This window comes from Schistocerca cancellata, chromosome 4, assembly GCF_023864275.1.
Source record: "Schistocerca cancellata isolate TAMUIC-IGC-003103 chromosome 4, iqSchCanc2.1, whole genome shotgun sequence".
In the NCBI taxonomy this organism is placed as follows: Eukaryota; Metazoa; Arthropoda; class Insecta; order Orthoptera; family Acrididae; genus Schistocerca; species Schistocerca cancellata.
Window position 1 is genome coordinate 705598699 of NC_064629.1, and position 21614 is coordinate 705620312.

Sequence of the window (21614 nt, forward strand, 5' to 3'; positions counted from 1 at the left end):
ACATCAACAAGTGACCACAAAAGCCTCATTAGCTTTTGAGCTTCTGAAAGAGAGCACATCTTTAACATCAGATTATTCTATTGAATGAAAGATGGTGATCAGCTGAACCCTGAAAAATCTAGTCGATGACAATGGCTGTTTTAAAATTCTGGTTCCCATAAAACTGATTTTTGGTTTCTGTGAATATTGTTGTTGTTGTGGTCTTCAGTCCTGAGACTGGTTTGATGCAGCTCTCCATGCTACTCTATCCTGTGCAAGCTTCTTCATCTCCCAGTACCTACTGCAACCCACATCCTTCTGAATCTGCTTAATGTATTCATCTCTTGGTCTCCCCCTACGATTTTTACCCTCCACGCTGCCCTCCAATACTAAATTGGTGATCCCCTGATGCCTCAGAACATGTCCTACTAACCGATCCCTTCTTCTGGTCAAGTTGTGCCAATATAAGATGATTATTTTCAATTATCAGCATGAAGAAGTTTTAATTCATAAGAGTCATGACATGTCTTAACTGATATTCGGTAAACCAGATTCATAAAAAAAAAAATATTGGATAAAGTATGTTGGAATATGCTTCACAGGCATGTGTCAAATAAGATGCTGATTCCATTTTGAAATATCTTGAAAACTTATAAAAGGTTAAGACTTACTTTTCATCACTTGGATTTAAAGGAAAGTCTAGCACCTGATGTCAATTTTGGTCACAACAAACTGAAACTCGCTACATCTATATAAATGGTAAGATATGTATGAAGGTAGTATCTGTTCCCGAAAGAACAGATACCGTTGATGACCGTGCAGCTTCTCTAGAGTGAAATGATAATTAAATCGACACCGTAGCTGCAAACAGGCGTTGATGTACATCATTGGGGTTATGTTGAAAATGTGTGCCCCGACCAGGACTCGAACCCGGGATCTCCTGCTTACATGGCAAACACTCTATCCATCTGAGCCACCGAGGGCACAGAGGATAGTGCGCCTGCAGGGACTTATCCCTTGCACGCTCCCTGTGAGACTCACATTCCCAACATTCCCACACCACTACATTCGTGGTGCGCCTAATAGATGTTTTCCCATCACACTCATTACTCGTGGCAGATTACTCTACCAAGTCCCATACGAGTTGCGTTCGCACAAGGTCAATGACTGGGTAGCCATATTTTAACTATATACGAAGGTAGTATCTGTTCCTGAAAGAACAGATACCATTTATGACTGTGCACCTTCTCTAAAATAAGGGGTAAGTCCCCGCAGGTGCACTATCCTCCATGCCCTCGGTGGGTCAGATGGATAGAGCATCTGCCATGTAAGCAGGAGATCCCGGGTTCGAGTCCCGGTTTGGGCACACATTTTCAACATGTCCCCAATGTTGTATATCAAAACCTGTGTGCCAATAGGGTGTCAGTTTAATTATAGTTTCATGTTAGATATGTGATTTTAGTATTTCAGGTTGATAGAGAAACATTTGACAAAGGTTCAAAGTAATTTAATTTCACACATATAAAAAATCTCAAAGTATACCCAAATTCCACAGGACCTCCAGAAGAGAAATTTCTTTAGGATGCTAAAAACTAAACTTGAATAAGATTTATATTTAACATTTCAACTATCATATTACATGAACTGTGGATGAAGAAAACTACTTTTGAACTCTACTGAATTTAATAAAAACCCTATATTTGACTGTTCACATAAAAATGAATCATTAAAATGCTCAATAATTGATCTGAAGACTGAGAGAGAAACAAACTTTTCAACAGTAACACAATGCATACAGTTTGTGATAAATGATGTCATCATTGACTTGACCCTCCGTAAAAACAGTGCAATAAAGCACATACAAAACTGTAACTCCCACCACATCGTTAAAACTAACTAAAGAATGGAGTGTATCAGAATGAATAATGTAATACTCATTGACTAATCACAAAATATTGCAACTTGTGTAGATGTGAATTTGTTTGAGAATGCTAATACAATTCTAAAAGTTTATAGTATTGTCTATGTTCTGGCGTAATGCCATGCACCAATACGAAGATCAAGAATGATACAGCACAGAGGGTTGTGAGACGATGTCAGCCAATAGCATGCTGACTAGGACATCACCATGGAAGGAGTGGTATCTACACAAAGAGAATAAAAGCAACGCACTACCTACCTGCGGTCGGACAGTAGAAGATGCGCACTGGTAGACTGGCTCTAGAAGATGGACTAGAAGAGAGGCACTAGAAGAAGAACCGCAGTGATATTAACAATAGCAGTGACTTATGAATTTGGGTACATTACTTGCCTGGACATTGTATATAGTGAATGACAATGGTTATTTGCATGTCACCATTTGCTTGCGACCCAAAGTTAAGTACTGTTAATTCAATTACTGTACCATTAATAGGATTTTCTTGTGTGTTGTTTAGCTATCTGAGAAAACAGCTACATAGGTGCCCTACAAGACACGAGTGGGCAGGATACCACAGTCTACTCAACAACTGCGGTAGGATCTCTTATAAAAGCAGCATTTATAGCTCATACTGAAGGTCAAAGAGTTGTACTTCAGATATCAAAAGTAGATGGAACTAAAGGTCCTGTATTTCCAAATAAGTTTGCCCAGATACTTTAGTTAGATAAAGAAATGCTAGGCCATAAATTTTTTCAAGCAAAGTGCACCAAGTAAGATGGTGCAATGGTTAACACATTGAACTTACATTTGGGAGGACAATGGTTCAAATCCCCATCTGGCTATCCAGATTTAGGTTTTCAATCATCATTTTTCCAATTACAGACTTGGAATATACTGCATTAATGACATGGGCCTTGTGATTAGGTTTTTAGCAGTGGGTCAAATTTTTATGTTTGTTCTATAACACCTAGGGCAAGATTTTATTCTGTTCGCCTGTGTAGCCGCCCGTGTAGCAAACTGCTTATGCGGCATGCAGCGTTGTTTACTCGGTTTGGCTAGCGCAAGCTGCCGGTGTGGAATGGGGTGATCGCAAGCAAGGGACTCAACACAGCAAATAGCTGGCTGCTCAAATGTATGAGCCGGCAAGGCATCGGAATCATACTAATCTAGTATGTGCACTACCTGCTGAAATGATGGATCGGACTGTTTCAAATCTGTTCTCTGAGTTTGACATCAGGTACATTGCACATAATCACATCACGCAACATAACATCAGAATATAAAGCACCACAAGCACATTTGAATTTACATCTCCTCGTCATACCCGGCAAATCTATTATCCACTCGCAATAAGTTTGTTCTGAACGTTTTTTGCAATTGAAGAATGCTACCACATTCACTTGTTGTTCATAATAGTTTGATAGTGAGTCTACCACTGCATTATAAGCAAGTTCACTCAGAGTGGCATTAGGGAAGAGTTTTTGAATTAATCTGAAAACTACACTTCCTATTGTGGATAATAGATATGGAGGTTGCACAGAATCTGGGACGTTGTGAGCTAGCATATGGGCATCGAAGTGATGCAGCTACTCGAGCCATTTCTCATCTTGTTCACTAAACTGTTGAAAAGGTGGTAGAGCAGCTGTAGTAGGCCGTGCTTGCTCTGTTGGGTACGCAGCATCGGCCAGTAGCTGCTTCACCGCGTTGAGCAGTGAAGATATTCCAGAATGAAATTGTGACTCTGCAGTGGAGTGTGTGCTGATCTGAAGGTAGGAGATGAGGTACTGGTGGAAGTAAAGCTGTGAGGATGCATCAAAAAGTGTTTGGGATCCCACCAGTTCAGATTGGAGTAAGACATTGATTTGTGATCGGTAGTTTTGAACAACATCCAATTATTATGGAGATGCTTCACGAACTCGAATGGGAACCTTTGAAGGGAAGGGAAAGTTCGTTTCAAGGAACGCAATTGAGAAAATTTAGCTTATCAGTATTTGAAGCTGACTGCAGAATGATTCTACTGCTGTTAATGTACATTTTGCATAAGGACCACATAGATAAGAGAAATTATGGCTTGTACAGAGACATATAGACATGAAACCCGACATGAATTTGATATTGACATATAGACAATCGTTTTTTGCCCTTTCTATTTGAGATTAGAGCAGTAAAGGAGATGACTAGTAATGGTACAAGGTATTTCTGCCATGCACCATATGGTGGCTTGTGGGGTATGTATGTAGATGCAGACAGCAGCAAGACCGTGGGCAAGGGGGATACTGGTGTATAGGGAGGTGGCATCAACAGTGACAAGTAGGGATCCAGGGGGATAGTAGGATGTGGATGGCTGAGAGTCAGTGATTGAAGTGGTTGATGTCTTTAATATCAGATGCTACACTGTGATCAATTGGTTGGTGATGTTGATAGACAAGAGTAGAGATACTTTCATTTGGAGTACAATAACCAGCAACAATAAGGTGTCCAGGGTTGTTGGGTTTATGGATTTTGGGAAGAATGCAGAAGGTGGGTTTTTGGGATGAGGAGGATAACAGATTCAGAGAAAAGACTCAGGGATAGGCCTTTGGATTTGAGTAGGGATTGGAGCTTATTCCGGACTTCTGGTATGGGATTGCTATGGCAGAGCTTTTAAGTGAATAGTTAGACAGTTGGCAGATGCCTTCCTTCAGGTAGCTACTGCAATTCACCATGACACTGGTGGAGCCTTTGTATGCAGAGAGGATGATTAAATCTGGGTCTGTGTTGAGGTTCTGGATGGCTATTCTTTCTTATGTTGTGAGATTTTTGTTCTTGGGAAAAGGCCTGGGGAAGGATGGTGAAGCCAAGTTGGAAGTAAGGAATTTCTGGAGTGGTTAAATGGGACAGGCAGGGGCTCACAGCTGGATGGTGCTATGAACTGGATGAGGCAAGGTTCAGTCTCAGGATTAGGCTGGCTTCGGTTGGAGAGACCAGTAGCAAAGAAGTGTTTCTACTTAAGGCATTGGAAGAAGCAGAGTAGTTGTTTGAGGAGCCCAGAGCATAGCTGAACTTGAGTCTGGGCCTGAAGGTGCGGCCTTTGGACAGGGTTAAAACTTCAGTAAGTCTGCAGTTGACAACAGTGTTTTGAGTTTGTTTAGGTCCTGGGTTTCATGGAATATTAGGAGGAAGTTTCTGTGGACAGAAAAATATCAGCAGTTGGATGCTATGAGGGAATGATGAAAGGAATCACTGGGGTTAGTATAGGTGTTAATTGGTAGTGATGCTCTGAGGTGGGAGAAGATGTTGATAAATTGGATGAGTTTTGGAGATGGTATCTGGAGTGTTCCTCCAGGTGTTTGGGGTGGGCAGGTGGGGGGTGGGGGGGGCAACGGTTTCAATTTCGGATGTACGGTATGTGTGTAGGCAGTTGGAATTGCACAGTAACAGTATCTTGCAGAGGGAATATAGGTGGTTCAGGGATCTCAATGGTGATTTGTTTCTGTAGTACCAGGTTTGTGAGGGACAAGGATTGACAAAATCCGAAAATTTGAAGGTAATTGTGATCAAGGGCTAGGATCCAGAGAGGGGAATTTTTACGGTCAGGCCATTGGGAAGGTATACCATCGCTTGGACAAAATATATTCACTAATGTCCTTTGTCATTACCAATATATCTCTTTTCTCAAAAAGATATGAAAAGCATGAATCTAACACAAGAACAAGAAACATCTTCTACATGAACTTCAAGGGATTTACATTAGTACAGAATGGAGTCAGATACATGGGTACAGATGTACTTAACACCATACAAGAGTGCATTAAATGTCACGTAGATGTTGTTGTTGTGGTTGTTGTGGTCTTCAGTCCTGAGACTGGTTTGATGCAGCTCTCCATGCTACTCTATCCTGTGCAAGCTTCTTCATCTCCCAGTACCTACTGCAACCTACATCCTTCTGAATCTGCTTAGTGTATTGATCTCTTGGTCTCCCTCTACGATTTTTACCCTCCACGCTGCCCTCCAATGCTAAATTTGTGATCCCTCGATGCCTCAGAACATGTCCTACCAACCGATCCCTTCTTCTAGTCAAGTTGTGCCACAAACTTCTCTTCTCCTCAATCCTATTCAATACCTCCTCATTAGTTACGTGATCTACCCACCTTATCTTCAGCATTCTTCTGTAGCACCACATTTCGAAAGCTTCTATTCTCTTCTTGTCCAAACTAGTTATCGTCCATGTCTCACTTCCATACATGGCTACACTCCATACAAATACTTTCAGAAACGACTTCCTGACACCTAAATCTATATTCGATGTTAACAAATTTCTCTTCTTGAGAAACGCTTTCCTTGCCATTGCCAGTCTACATTTTATATCCTCTCTACTTCGACCATCATCGGTTATTTTACTCCCTAAATAGCAAAACTCCTTTACTACTTTAAGTGTCTCATTTCCTAATCTAATTCCCTCAGCATCACCCGACTTAATTTGACTACATTCCATTATCCTCGTTTTGCTTTTGTTGATGCTCATCTTATATCCTCCTTTCAAGACACTGTCCATTCCGTTCAACTGCTCTTCCAAGTCCTTTGCTGTCTCTGACAGAATTACAATGTCATCGGCGAACCTCAAAGTTTTTACTTCTCCATGAATTTTAATACCTACTCCGAATTTTTCTTTTGTTTCCTTTACTGCTTGCTCAATATACAGATTGAATAACATCGGGGAGAGGCTACAACCCTGTCTCACTCCTTTCCCAACCACTGCTTCCCTTTCATGCCCCTCGACTCTTATAACTGCCATCTGGTTTCTGTACAAATTGTAAATAGCCTTTCGCTCCCTGTATTTTACCCCTGCCACCTTCAGAATTTGAAAGAGAGTATTCCAGTCAACATTGTCAAAAGCTTTCTCTAAGTCTACAAATGCTAGAAACGTAGGTTTGCCTTTTCTTAATCTTTCTTCCAAGATAATTCGTAAGGTCAGTATTGCCTCACGTGTTCCAACATTTCTACGGAATCCAAACTGATCTTCCCCGAGGTCGGCTTCTACCAGTTTTTCCATTCGTCTGTAAAGAATTCGCGTTAGTATTTTGCAGCTGTGACTGATTAAACTGATAGTTCGGTAATTTTCACATCTGTCAACACCTGCTTTCTTTGGGATTGCAATTATTATATTCTTCTTAAAGTCAGAGGGTATTTCGCCTGTCTCATACATCGTGCTCACCAGATGGTAGAGTTTTGTCAGGACTGGCTCTCCTGAGGCAATCAGAAGTTCTAATGGAATGTTGTCTATTCCCGGGGCCTTGTTTTGACTCAGGTCTTTCAGTGCTCTGTCAAACTCTTCACGCAGTATCTTATCTCCCATTTCATCTTCATCTACATCCTCTTCCATTTCCATAATATTGTCCTCAAGTACATCGCCCTTGTATAAACCCTCTATACACTCCTTCCACCTTTCTGCTTTCCCTTCTTTGCTTAGAACTGGGTTGCCATCTGAGCTCTTGATATTCATACAAGTGGTTCTCTTCTCTCCAAAGATCTCTTTAATTTTCCTGTAGGCAGTATCTATCTTACCCCTAGTGAGACAAGCCTCTACATCCTTACATTTGTCCTCTAGCCACCCCTGCTTAGCCATTTTGCACTTTCTGTCGATTTCATTTTTGAGACGTTTGTATTCCTTTTTGCCTACTTCATTTACTGCATTTTTATATTTTCTCCTTTCATCAATTAAATTCAATATTTCTTCTGTTACCCAAGGATTTCTATTAGCCCGCGTCTTTTTACCTACTTGATCGTCTGCTGCCTTCACCACTTCATCCCTCAGAGCTACCCATTCTTCTTCTACTGTATTTTTTTTCCCCATTCCTGTCAATTTTTCCCTAATGCTCGCCCTGAAACTCTCTACAACCTCTGGTTCTTTCAGTTTATCCAGGTCCCATCTCCTTAAATTCCCACCTTTTTGCAGTTTCTTCAGTTTCAATCTGCAGTTCATAACCAATAGATTGTGGTCAGAGTCCACATCTGCCCCAGGAAATGTCTTACAATTTAAAACCTGGTTCCTAAATCTCTGTCTTACCATTATATAATCTATCTGAAACCTGTCAGTATCTCCAGGCTTCTTCCATGTATACAGCCTCCTTTCATGATTCTTGAACCAAGTGTTAGCTATGATTAAGTTATGCTCTGTGCAAAATTCTACAAGGCGGCTTCCTCTTTCATTCCTTCCCCCCAATCCATATTCACCTACTATGTTTCCTTCTCTCCCTTTTCCTACTGACGAATTCCAGTCACCCATCACTATTAAATTTTCGTCTCCCTTCACTACCTGAATAATTTCTTTTATCTCGTCATACATTTCATCTATTTCTTCATCATCTGCAGAGCTAGTTGGCATATAAACTTGTACTACTGTAGTAGGCATGGGCTTTGTGTCTATCTTGGCCACAATAATGCGTTCACTATGCTGTTTGTAGTAGCTAACCCGCACTCCTATTTTTTTATTCATTATTAAACCTACTCCTGCATTACCCCTATTTGATTTTGTATTTATAACCCTGTAATCACCTGACCAAAAGTCTTGTTCCTCCTGCCACCGAACTTCACTAATTCCCACTATATCTAACTTTAACCTATCCATCTCCCTTTTTAAATTTTCTAACCTACCTGCACGATTAAGTGATCTGACATTCCACGCTCCGATCCGTAGAACGCCAGTTTTCTTTCTCCTGATAACGACGTCCTCTTGAGTAGTCCCCTCCCGGAGATCCGAATGGGGGACTATTTTACCTCCGGAATATTTTACCCAAGAGGACGCCATCATCATTTAATCATACAGTAGAGCTGCATGTCCTCGGGAAAAATTACGGCTGTAGTTTCCCCTTGCTTTCAGCCGTTCGCAGTACCAGCACAGCAAGGCCATTTTGGTTAATGTTACAAGGCCAGATCAGTCAATCATCCAGACTGTTGCCCCTGCAACTACTGAAAAGGCTGCTGCCCCTCTTCAGGAACCACATGTTTGTCTGACCTCTCAACAGATACCCCTCCGTTGTGGTTGCACCTACGGTACGGCCATCTGTATCGCTGAGGCACGCAAGCCTCCCCACCAACGGCAAGGTCCATGGTTCATGGCGGGGGGGTCACGTAGATAATGTAGTGGAATTTAAGATTAGTCTCTTAAGATCTGTTTTAGTACTCCACTGAGAAAAATCTTCACAGAAACTATTCAATTCAACACTTCAGGTTAGTGTATAATAAGAATGAGCACTGTAATATAGTAAAGTTGAGTTATTTCAACACTTTGCACTTTAACTGACTTCTTTTCACATCTCCATGGGATCCATGGAATACAGTTACTGTAATATAAAGATATTAAATCTGGTGCATCTGTAACATCATGGTTTCCAAGGGATATTACAGTGGTTAAAATCACTAAGTGTTTGTAAAACAGTATTTAGAATTTATTTTTGGCTAGGTTAACAACAAATCCTACTTGCTTTGAATAATTATGTATTTTCTATTAAATTAGTACCCAACTTAATTTCTGTAACACAAGGTTTCTAAATGGTGACCACCATGTATACAAAACAATCCATACTTACATATTATCAGAATAGTAATCCACTTCAGTGACATTATAGGTAACCGTGAACAATGGACGTAGATAACAGGTTTACTGTTTTAAATAAAAACAGTACAAATTAAGAGAATTTACTAGTTTATTTATCTCAAATACAAGTCTACAGATATTACATGTTCCAGGTTCCCATACTCCCCATTTATGAGGCACATTAGCTGAATTTTTTATCCTGTAGTACCCCATGGTAATACAATGACACCATTTTCTTCTGTGTAATGTTTCTCCTCATCATATAACTCTGCTCATTTTCTTTCCTTTAAATACAGCTTTGTGAAAATTTGGCTTTATAGCTAACTTTGTAATAGTTCTAAGTACATTATGCAAATTAACAAGTAGAACAGTCATTATTTAATGCCTTCAAAGGTGCACATTTTAGCCTTTTTCAATACATGCTGGGAATCTGTTTATAATGAATGCATTTTTGCTCATAGACCAGTCCCTCTGTTAAACGACTTCTTTTCAGTTCAGTCACTTTTATTACATTGAAGGTACTGTGTTTTTTATGAATCATATATCCAGAGGTATGCTATAATATTGAACATCACTGTATATGTCACTTGTAAAAATGTGTCTGATGTGTCAAAAATTGTCGTTCCTTCTACAGTGGGCTTAATGAACAATACTTTCTGCGCCAAATATTTACCATTCCATGCTGTTACTAACTGATCTGAACATCATATTCTGCATGGTTACAACAAAAGTACTGTTATTCATTAGTTTAAATTTTTTCCCCAGTAGCACTCATAACCTTTGGCCTTTTTTGTGTTGACTTCAGTATATAGCTTCATAAATTTTTTTCAGGGAAAAAAAATGAGTTCTGTGAATTTTTCATAACTTATCACTAGAAGTTAAATATTGCTTCAGGTTTCTGTGCAAATAATGTGTAAGTTATTATCATACAGAAATCACAAATCAAGGTTGTGCTTTGTTATTACACTTAGAAGATGATATTTTTTCAGGACCCAAATAGTAAATCTCAATGCAAATAATGACATTTCTCTCACTATTTCAAGTCAGCATCTGCTTCATTTGAATATCCATTACATTAAATTCATGTATTTGATCAGCATTTAACAATTTGAAGTATCCACCAGCTGAGTACTGCAACACTGTCAAAGCATACAAGTTATTTCATCAATCTATGTAATGAAGCCTATCTCCTTGGAAAGGTTATTGTTCACTACAGCATATGTGTCACAGGAATGAACAATACATCCCTCGACCTCTTTCAGCAAGCTGGGAGTGAATAACATCAGTGATCAACTCCATGAACTTACATGAGCAATTTTAACATCCCAAGATGATAGTACACAATGGCCAGGGTCTAATTTATAAGTCTCAAGAGAAAACCTGAAGTTTTCAAATACACCAGTCAATGAAATAACAAGATTGCAAGTATATATTTTAGTAATTTCCAGAAGTCTTACACTAAAAAACTCTCCATGCATCACAAGTATGTTTATACTCTGTCTGGTAACAGTATCACCAGTGAGTAGAGTTCTGAAATGCTCTCTTTGAGGTAGGTAGTTATGTTTCTAGTATGGCAACTTTATTGGCTCAGTTAAATACTCATATGGAAAGAGACCTTTATGACAGAATTAACTAAAATGAAATTATCACTAGCATGTGTCACAACTACGTCCTATCTGTCTCTATCAAAACTGATTTGTAAGGAGCATGCCAAAAAAACTAGTGGGTCTATAAATCAATTATTTTATTACACTACTTATCAATAATTGAAAGTTTAAAATATTTTGTGACTAATTTGTATTTCTTGGTATTATATGGTAGTAGGGTGACATAACCTTAATCTTTTATTATAAAAATATCCAACACACACACACACACACACACACACACACACACACACACAAACAAACAAACAAACAAACAAAAACCTAGTCCCCTACATGGCAGGGACTGGGCTAACATTGCCAACACTATATTTTGCTGGTGGACTGGTTGCGGTTGGGAGTAGCGTCGAGAGTGGTAGGTAGAGGGAGAGGGTGGCAGGTAGGACTGACTGTGTGTGTGTGTGTGTGTGTGTGTGTGTGTGTGTGTGTGTGTGTTTTAGCAGCTCTGAGGGAGGTGGCTGGTTTGCCAGCTAGGAAAACAGGCTGGGGGGTGTGGGTGGTACACGTGCTGGCACAATTGTAGCAGTAGCAGCCACTGGAAAGCAGCATATGCTGAAGCAACGTGAGTTGAGTGGGAGTGACGAGTGACAGGAAAGAGGAAGGGAAGGGGGGGAGGGGAGGAAACTTGGCTTGATGGTGTGGGTAGATGGGGTACCTGGCATTAAGGCCAGGATGATAACAGGACGGGAGAATGTGTTTTAAGAATAACTCCAATCTTCATAACTCAAAGAACAGCCACTGAAATTTAGCATGTTGTGCCACTGGATTGTCATCTTTGTTTTTCACAACAGTTTGGCAGCAGCCATTCATCCTTGTGGACATCTGGTTGGTAGTCGTGCAAACATAAAAAGCTGTGCAGTATTTGCAGCAGAATTCATATATGACATGGCTTTTTTTCCTCTGATGGGGTAAAATAAGCCTGTGATGGGACTGGAGTAGGCGGTGTTGGGTGAGTGGAATTGGCAGGTTTTGCACCTTGCTCTGCCACAGGCATACGATTTCTGTGGCACAGGGTTGGGAGTAGGCATAGGGCAGACTAGGATGCTCTGTAGGTTGGGTGGGTCACTGAACGTCACTTTGAGGACGTGGGGGATGGATCTTGGGTAGAATGGCCATGATTTCAGGGCTGATTGAGAGAGAATCAGAGCACTGGCAAAGGATGTTATTCAGTTGATCCAGGTCAGGGTCCTTTGTAGCTGATTCTTGGGAGTGTTGAGAGGATTGGGAGAGAGTAATGATACAGCACAGGAAATCTATTTATGAACTAGGTTTGGGGGTGAGGCCTGTCTGAAGACCTTTGTGAGGTCTTCAGCATACTGAAGAAGAGAATTCTCATCACTACAGATACATTTTGTGTGTGTGTGTGGTTTTTTTTCCTTCTGATTAAAACACAAAAAGCTCTGTTTGGTACCCACACTGACTCTCATTGTGTGTCCGATTTGCTACATAATATTCAACTTTGATGGAAATTTCAATAAGTAATCATTTTTCACAAATATCACTTAATCAGAATGTGAAATTCGGTGTGTTGTCATTCTTCCATTACTTTAGGTCTGACCAGAGTTTTTGGTTTGGTTGTAGGCCAAATAATAAAGCTGTCCCCAAAACTCCCTTAAAAATAAATTAATAGAAGTACCATCATATTTTGTCTAAATAAATAGTGACAAAACACCAACACAACTAACAGACTAGTACAAGTTAAGAAGCACTCAAAACAGCCCACATCCATCCACCATTCCTCCCACCCTGAAGTAAGTGGTGAAGAGAACAAGTAGGAAGACCTTTTCCCATCGTAGTTCAGTGTTAAGCCAAATGGTGTACTGTTGTTTTAAGTGCATTTCTACTAACTATAACACATATAATAAATCTAATACTGCAACTTGTAGTGAAGTTTGTTGTGTCTGCACCATTAATAAACCCACAATAACTTCGTAACACTTTTTCACTATGAGAAACTGTAAATCTTCACTGTACGTGTCTGCAAAGCAAACAGGTAGGAACACCTTTTCCTTTTCTGGTCTGATTAGTACTGCATAGATGAATAATGTATTGAATTTTTTACTCTGGGCACTGGAAACTTCTTTGCTTGGTTGTCGAGTTAGTAGTCTTGTGATTGACTTCCAGCAACCAGCTGCTCTATTGAGTGCCTTCAGATCCTGCATTGAAGGGTTCCCATCTTGAATATGATGTGTATATTCCCTTAATTTAATGCTAGTACTTAACTATGCTTGAGACAATTGCAAGTACTTATGTTTTTTCTGTGTTTACAGTTGGTGATGTCTTCAAATACGTTGATACACAATGTATTTTATCCAACTGATGCACACAGTCCATGAATGAGCTTATACGAGTCTACCAACAGGCAATCACTGGATGCATATGTTAAGAGTTATGTTGCTAGTTGAATAGTCATCACACTCACAAGAATATCTATTTAGGTCAACTCAACTCACTGTCTTCAGAAAAATTGTTCCTTCTTTAAACAGTGGTTAGCGGTTACCATACAGATCAATATTCAACAGAGCAATGAAATGCTTACATCATTCTCATGATCATCAGTGTTACGAAGATAATAGCAGTCTTCAACCCTATCAATAGCAAGGGCTTATTAAAGGAAACGTGACTATCAGACGAAATGATTATACACTTTTAAGATTATCTGTATGGTCACAAAATGTGATGTTTCACTGCAATCAAAAGTCTGTTTTACTTAAATCGTTTCTTCGCAGTGCATAATGCACTAGGCTGGACTGTATTTGTGCCATGATTCTGAAAGAAAATTTCTTCAGTTAACTAAATTCTTACTGTTTGATACTATTTTTGTTGATAGATACAATATAATCTTTGATTGTCAGGGTTTTATGACTTTCAGCGATAAATTTATTCCCAAAAAATTTTGCCTTCATTGGAATGCAGGTAACTGATTACATTCACTATTGTAGAATGTCATATTACAAGTTTAACACCTCATCGGCTAAGTGGGTGATGGAAAATCACTTACCAGCAGGGTGTCGGCTCAATGAATAAAGCATTGGAGACTACTCTGAAAGTTGTCATTACCACAGCACACCATCCTCTGTGCAGAAGATATGTGCTGTCCTTCTGCCCACACCCTACATATGCTAATGGGAATGGGGGGAGAACTGACCAATGCAAAAGAAGAAAGAAATTTAGAAAGAGTTGGAGCTATTGATGGACTGACTGCCATTTCATAAGTTTTCCTTCTAGTGTCACATCATTCAATAATTCACAGTAATTATCTGTGTATTTGGCTGTCCAACTAGGCATCTCATTTGCTAAGCACTGAATGAATACAAATGTTAGTAAAATGGTAGTGTGACAAACTTCAAAATAATAATCCTGCAGGTATGACTACTCTTTATTACAAAATTAAATGTTCAGTGCAATTAGATGTCAAGAAATGATTCCAGTGCTGTTTGTGAAGTGATGTTGCTGAGATTATAACTTTATTATTTGCTTAATGACATTAACTGATTGAGTAGGCTATGCTGCTAAGTAACAGAAAATTTTCAGTCTATAATCAACGCGATAATGTTCTGTAATGGAACTAGAGTTTCCATTACAATCCTGTGTTGTACTGAACCCACATCATTTCACCAACGAATTTCTCTTCTTGTTTAAAACTAACTCTTCAAGATCAGTTTATCAATTATTTTGACAAAATTCACATTCATATAATGAATCAGTAATATTATGTAATTGGATACATTATTGAATCTGCTGCTTGGACTTCATCTACCTTCTATATTTCTGTTGACCAGTTTGGAGTGCAGCTATCATCAGAGGCTATTAACCTAACACTAACAAGTCTCCTTAGCTTTCATATTTATGGGGACACTGAATAGCAGCCTAGTTATTAAGTTTTGATTTGTTTTAGGGTTTAAGTCCATTCCAAAATCATTCAATGTACTGAACACATTATCTTTGTGTCACGTGCAATATGGCCCAGTGAAGTTCATTTTAAATGTGAATAAAGAAAGTGGGCAAAACAATGTCTAAATGGAATGTAATTGGAGACATATCGCACAATGTTGAGATGAAATTTGTACAGATAAATTCTGGTCAGTTAAAGATGTCCTCCTATTACTGCCTTTTGGTGTAAAAAATTTCTAAGCTTCATTTAAATTTTTAGGATTTGTGACAAAATTAGTAACTAAAAACCTTACTCAGTTACTTAAAGTAACTTATACTGAAACCATCACTCAGATGCACATGAAACACTGACAGTCAAGATTTACTGTAAAGTCCCCTCAGATATAATTTTTCATGGCAGACTACTAGACTATTCTCGTCCCTATACACAGAACACCTTTTTGCTTCCATTCCAGTTATCTACTTTTATGTTAGACTTTCACTCTTCATCTACATCTACATCCATTCTCGTCCCTATACACAGAACACCTTTTTGCTTCCATTCCAGTTATCTACTTTTATGTTAGACTTTCACTCTTCATCTACATCTACATCCATACTCCGCAAGCCACCTGGTGTGTGGCGGAGGGTACCCTGAGTACCTCTATCCGTTCTCCCTTCTATTCCAGTCTCGTATTGTTCGTGAAAAGAAGGATTGTCGGTATGCTTCTGTGTGGGCTCTAATCTCTCTGATTTTATCCTCAAGGTCTCTTCGCAAGATAGACGTAGGAGGGAGCAATATACTGCTCGACTCTTCGGTAAAGGTACGTTCTTGAAACTTTAACAAAAGCCCGTACCGAGCTACTGAGCATCTCTCCTGCAGAGTCTTCCACTGGAGTTTATCTATCATCTCCGTAACGCTTTCGCGATTACTAAATGATCCTGTAACGAAGCGCGCTGCTCTCCATCGGATCTCCTCTATCTCTTATATCAATCCTATCTGGTACGGATCCCACACTGCTGAGCAGTATTCAAGCAGTGGGCGAACAAGCATACTGTAACCTACTTCCTTTGTTTTCGGATTGCATTTCCTTAGGATTCTTCCATTGAATCCTAGTCTGGCATCTGCTTTACCGACGATCAACTTTATATGATCATTTCATTTTAAATCACTCCTAATGCGTACTCCCAGATAATTTATGGAATTAACTGCTTCCAGTTGCTGACCTATTTTGTAGCTAAATGATAAGGGATCTACCTTTCTATGTATTCGCAGCACTTTACACTTGTCTACATTGAGATTGAATTGACATTCCCTGCACCATGCGTCAATTCGCTGCAGATCCTCCTGCATTTCAGTACAATTTTCCATTGTTATAACCTCTCGATACACCACAGCATCATGTGCAAAAAGCCTCAGTGAACTTCCGATGTTATCCACAAGGTCATTTACGTTTATTGTGAACAGCAACGGTCCTATGACACTCCCCTGCGGCACACCTGAAATCACTCTTACTTCAGAAGACTTCTCTCCATTGAGAATGACATGCTGCGTTCTGTTATCTAGGAACTCTTCAATCCAATCACACAATTGGTCTGATAGTCCATATGCTCTTACTTTGTTCATTAAACGACTGTGGGGAACTGTATCGAATGCCTTGCGGAAGTCAAGAAACACGGCACCTACCTGGGAACCCGTGTCTATGGCCCTCCGAGTCTCATGGACGAAAAGCGCGAGCTGGGTTTCACAAGATCGTCGTTTTCGAAACCCATGCTGATTCCTACAGAGTAGATTTCTAGACTCCAGAAAATTCATTATACTCTAACATAATACATGCTCCAAAATTCTACAACTGATCGACGTTAGAGATACAGGTCTGAAGTTCTGCACATCTGTTCGATGTCCCTTCTTGAAAACAGGGATGACCTGATACTTTTCCAATCCTTTGGAATGCTACGCTCTTCCAGAGACCTACGGTGCACCGCTGCAAGAAGGGGGCAAGTTCCTTCACGTACTCTGTGTAAAATCGAACTGGTATCCGATCAGGTCCAGCGGCCTTTCCTCTTTTGAGCAATTTGAATTGTTTCTCTATCCCTCTGTCGTCTATTTCGATATCTACCATTTTGTCATCTGTGCAACAATCTAGGCAAGGAACTACAGTGCAGTCTTCCTCTGTGAAACAGCTTTGGAAAAAGACATTTAGTATTTCGGCCTTTAGTCTGTCATCCTCTGTTTCAGTACCATTTTGGTCAGAGTGTCTGGACATTTTGTTTTGATCCACCTACCGCTTTGACATAAGACCAAAATTTCTTAGGATTTTCTGCCAAGTCAGTACATAGAACTTTACTTTCGAATACATTGAACACCTCTTGCATAGCCCCCCCTCACACTACATTTCGCTTCGCATAATTTTTGTTTGCCTGCAAGGCTTTGGCTATGTTTATGTTTGCTGTGAAGTTCCCTTTGCTTCTGCGGCAGTTTTCTAACTCGGTTGTTGTACCACGGTGGCTCTTTTCCATCTCTTATGATCTTGCTTGGCACATACTCATCTAACGCATATTGTACGATGGTTTTGAACTTTGTCCACTGATCCTCAACACTATCTGTACTTGAGACAAAACTTTTGCATTGAGCCGTCAGGTACTCTGTAATCTGCTCTTTGTCACTTTTGCTAAACAGAAAAATCTTCCTACCTTTTTAAATATTTCTATTTACGGCTGAAATCATCGATGTAGTACCCGCTTTATGATCGCTGATTCCCTGTTCTGCGTTAACTGTTTCAAATAGTTCGGGTCTGTTTGTCACCAGAAGGTCTAATATGTTATCACCACGAGTCTGTTCTCTGTTCAACTGCTCAAGGTAGTTTTCAGATAAAGCACTTAAAAAATTTCACTGGATTCTTCGTCCCTGCCACCCGTTATGAACGTTTGAGTCTCCCAGTCTATATCCAGCAAATTAAAATCTCCACCCAGAACTATAACATGGTGGGGAAATCTACTCTAAATACTTTCCAAATTATCCTTCAGGTGCTCAACCACAACAGCTGCTGAGCCAGGGGGCCTATAGAGACATCCAACTACCATGTCTGAGCCTGCTTTAACTGTGACCTTCACCCAAATTATTTCACATTTTGGATCTCCGTCAATTTCCTTCGATACTGTTGCACTTCTTATCGCTATAAACATGCCTCCCCATTCACTGTCCAGCCTGTCTCTGCGGTATACATTCCAATCCGAGTTTAGGATTTCATTACTGTTTACGTCTGGTTCCAGCCAACTTTCTGTCCCTAGTACTATATTGGCGTTGTGACCGTTTATTAATGAGAGCAGTTCTGGGACCTTTCTATAGACACTCCTGCAGTTTACTATTAGCAGATTAATATTGTTATTCCCTGTTGCATTTTGCCTACTCCTACCTTGCCGCGTCTCAGGAGGCGTCTTGTCGGGCCTAGGGAGGGAATTCTCTAACCTAAAAAACCCACATGTGCACTCCACACGTACTCCGCTACCCTTGTAGCCGCTTCCGGCGTGTAGTGCACGCCTGACCTATTCAGGGGGACCCTACATTTCTCCACCCGATAGCGGAGGTCGAGAAATTTGCACCCCAGATCTTTGCAGAATCTGTCTGAGCCTCTGGTTTAAGCCTTCCACTCGGCTCCAAACCAGAGGACCACGATCGGTTCTGGGAACGATACTACAAATAGTTAGCTCTGATTCCACCCCGCGAGCAAGGCTTTCCGCCTTCACCAATTCCGCCAACTGCCTGTATGAACTGAGGATGACCTCTGAACCCAGACGGCAGGAGTCATTGGCACTGACATGAGCAACAATTTGCAGTCGGGTGCACCCAGTGCTTTCTATCGCCACCAGCAGGGCCTCCTCCACATCTCAGATGAGACCCCCCCCCCCCCCCCCCGGCAAGCAGACTGAGTGAACACTGGCCTTCTTCCCCGACCTTTCTGCTATTTCCCTAAGGGGCTCCATCACCCGCCTAACGTTGGAGCTCCCAATAACTAATAAACCTCTCCCCCCGTGTGCCTGCTCGGACATTGCTGAAGGAGCAGCCACGTGTCTACTCACAGGCAGAGCAGGCAATGCCACACGGCCAGCCTCCACATTTACCTTCTACCTTGTGCACCGCGAATGCCGCTGAACCTGACACTCACCTTGGGGAGAGGGTGGCCCAACAGTGCCTGGTACCCGCGAAGATGTCTCGACAGCAGGGACAGTGGGTGACGCATGTAGCACCTGGGGTGTACCATGCGACGCACCAGACTCCCCACTGCCGCTACACTCCGAGGCAGCAGCCTGAAGACGGCTGACCGCGGTCATCAACACGTTCAGCTGTTCGCGAACAGTGGCCAGCTCCTCCTGCGTCCGTAAACAGCAGTCACATACCCTATCCACCTAAGAGATCAATTTACTGTAGAGAGTTAATCAACTTTTAACTAGACCGCTGATTCACTAAAGACGGCTGATTGTTGACTAAACTGTGGTTGTTAGCCAATTCTTGTAGAAAACAATGAAAATAGCACTACCTGTCTCTGGACTGTATTGAAAACAAACACTAGCACTACTGGCACTACGGCTGACTAAAGGGACTGTCTCTGACTGTATTCAAAACAAACATGAAATCTATGGAACACTATTACTAGCACTAGACAATTAAAGCTTCCTAAAAGCAAAAACACACGGAATAAGTGACAAGTAAGAAAAATACAGTTAATACTTAATTTAAGGTAGCTCGCTGCACAGCAGACGTGAAACAGATGGCAGTTATGACAACACTGCCATTTCTGCTCCTCCTCATTACCTTTTGGTCTGAATTAGTCTACTATAATTATTCCACTATAACAAATAGCTCTACTAACATTAAATACATGCAGCATCATGCTTCAGTTGGTATGTGTGTGTGTGTGTGTGTGTGTGTGTGTGTGTGTGTGTGTGTGTGTGTGTGTGTAGCTAATTTGTATAAGCAGTTGGCCAGATCACACAAGAAAGTGGTATCCACAACTTGAAAATGTACTTCATTTCTAAATATGCCATCAACCCGCATCAGACATTGATGAACATATTACAAACCTCTGTGAATCAATATGGTAGTATTAAAAATAGCCACAAATGTGAACACTCACTGTTTCACTCTATAACAACTACGACAACCAAATCTTACATTTCGCTAAGGTACAAATTAAGTTAAAGAAATTAAATACAAGGCTAACCAGTTTATGCTGTTAACCTCTCATATGTGGACTAAGAGGTGCATTTTACAGCATTATAATCACACACAGTATTCACATACAAGTAAACATTTATGGTAAACACGAGAAATAAAAGATGGCAGTTGAAATGCAATTTTGTAGTATATTTTGAAACAGTTCTTTTATGCCAATGGCTCACAGCAGGAGATCACATTGCAGGAAGGCATAAATATGTGACAACAAGACAATTTGTGATCCAGAACACACACAAAACATACTACACTATGTCAAATACCTTTAATATATAATATGAAGCTATGAGAATATTTTCAACAGGGAAATACTACAGAAAATGTTTGGAAGCAGTGAAGGACCTAGTCGGTGAAGAATGATGAATCCTGATGATTGGGGTGAGAGGTAAGGCAATATGACCTACTTAAAGAATATGACACTACAGCAAAAATAAGAGGATTAAGAAGGTTGGTCATGTAATGAGATCATAAGAAGACTGATACATCAAGACGGTGGTGGTGGAATCCCATTCAGACGGCTGAGACAGATCATTAAATGAGAGCTCACTTAGCTTGTAACTGCTATTTTGTTTTTGATGATGATAGTAGTAGTAGTAGTAGTAGTAGTAGTAGTAGTAGTACTCTAAATCAACTTTTGGATGTATCAGTATTTGAAAGCAACCCAACCATCACAAGCTGAAGGTTGGTTTGGGCATCACAACTTTTTAGAAGACATGGCATTTTGCCTTTGTCCGAGTTGAGAACAGCCCCAATGAGGGAGACCTACCATTGAAAATACAATCACAATTGCAATACATCTTACCATTTTCACTTACACTAAGAACTATTAGATATAAAATTCACACCATGTTCCATATAATAAATCTGTATAATAGATTGGGAACTGAACCTGGAACACTTCTGATGTGACTGATACCCTTTTTATGAACTACCAAGATTGCTCTAATTATGATGGACTATATACATGTCTACCCCAGGATTAGCGGAAGACAGTCTAAATAAACCCATGTACATACATACAATTCAAGAGTTTGCTATGATTATCTCTGGAAATGGTGACTTATTCACTGTCCCCATATAAAAACAATATACAACAGTTTTCACTGTTTGCCCACAAATGAAAAACAAGGTGTGACAGTACTTTTTGATTCAATGACAGGTGCAGTGGGCATCAGTTCTCTCCTGTGTGTTGCTGTTACTAATACTGCCTATTTTTCGAACTCTAAACTGACTCAGGCCAACAGTTTAGTTTTTGTATCTGTCACTGGTACTTATTGTCACTAGTTCTAACAAGTCATTTACAGTGTTTTAATAAATTGGAACCATTTTCTAAACATCCATCACTATGCTGTCAAAAACTTTTCTGCCGTA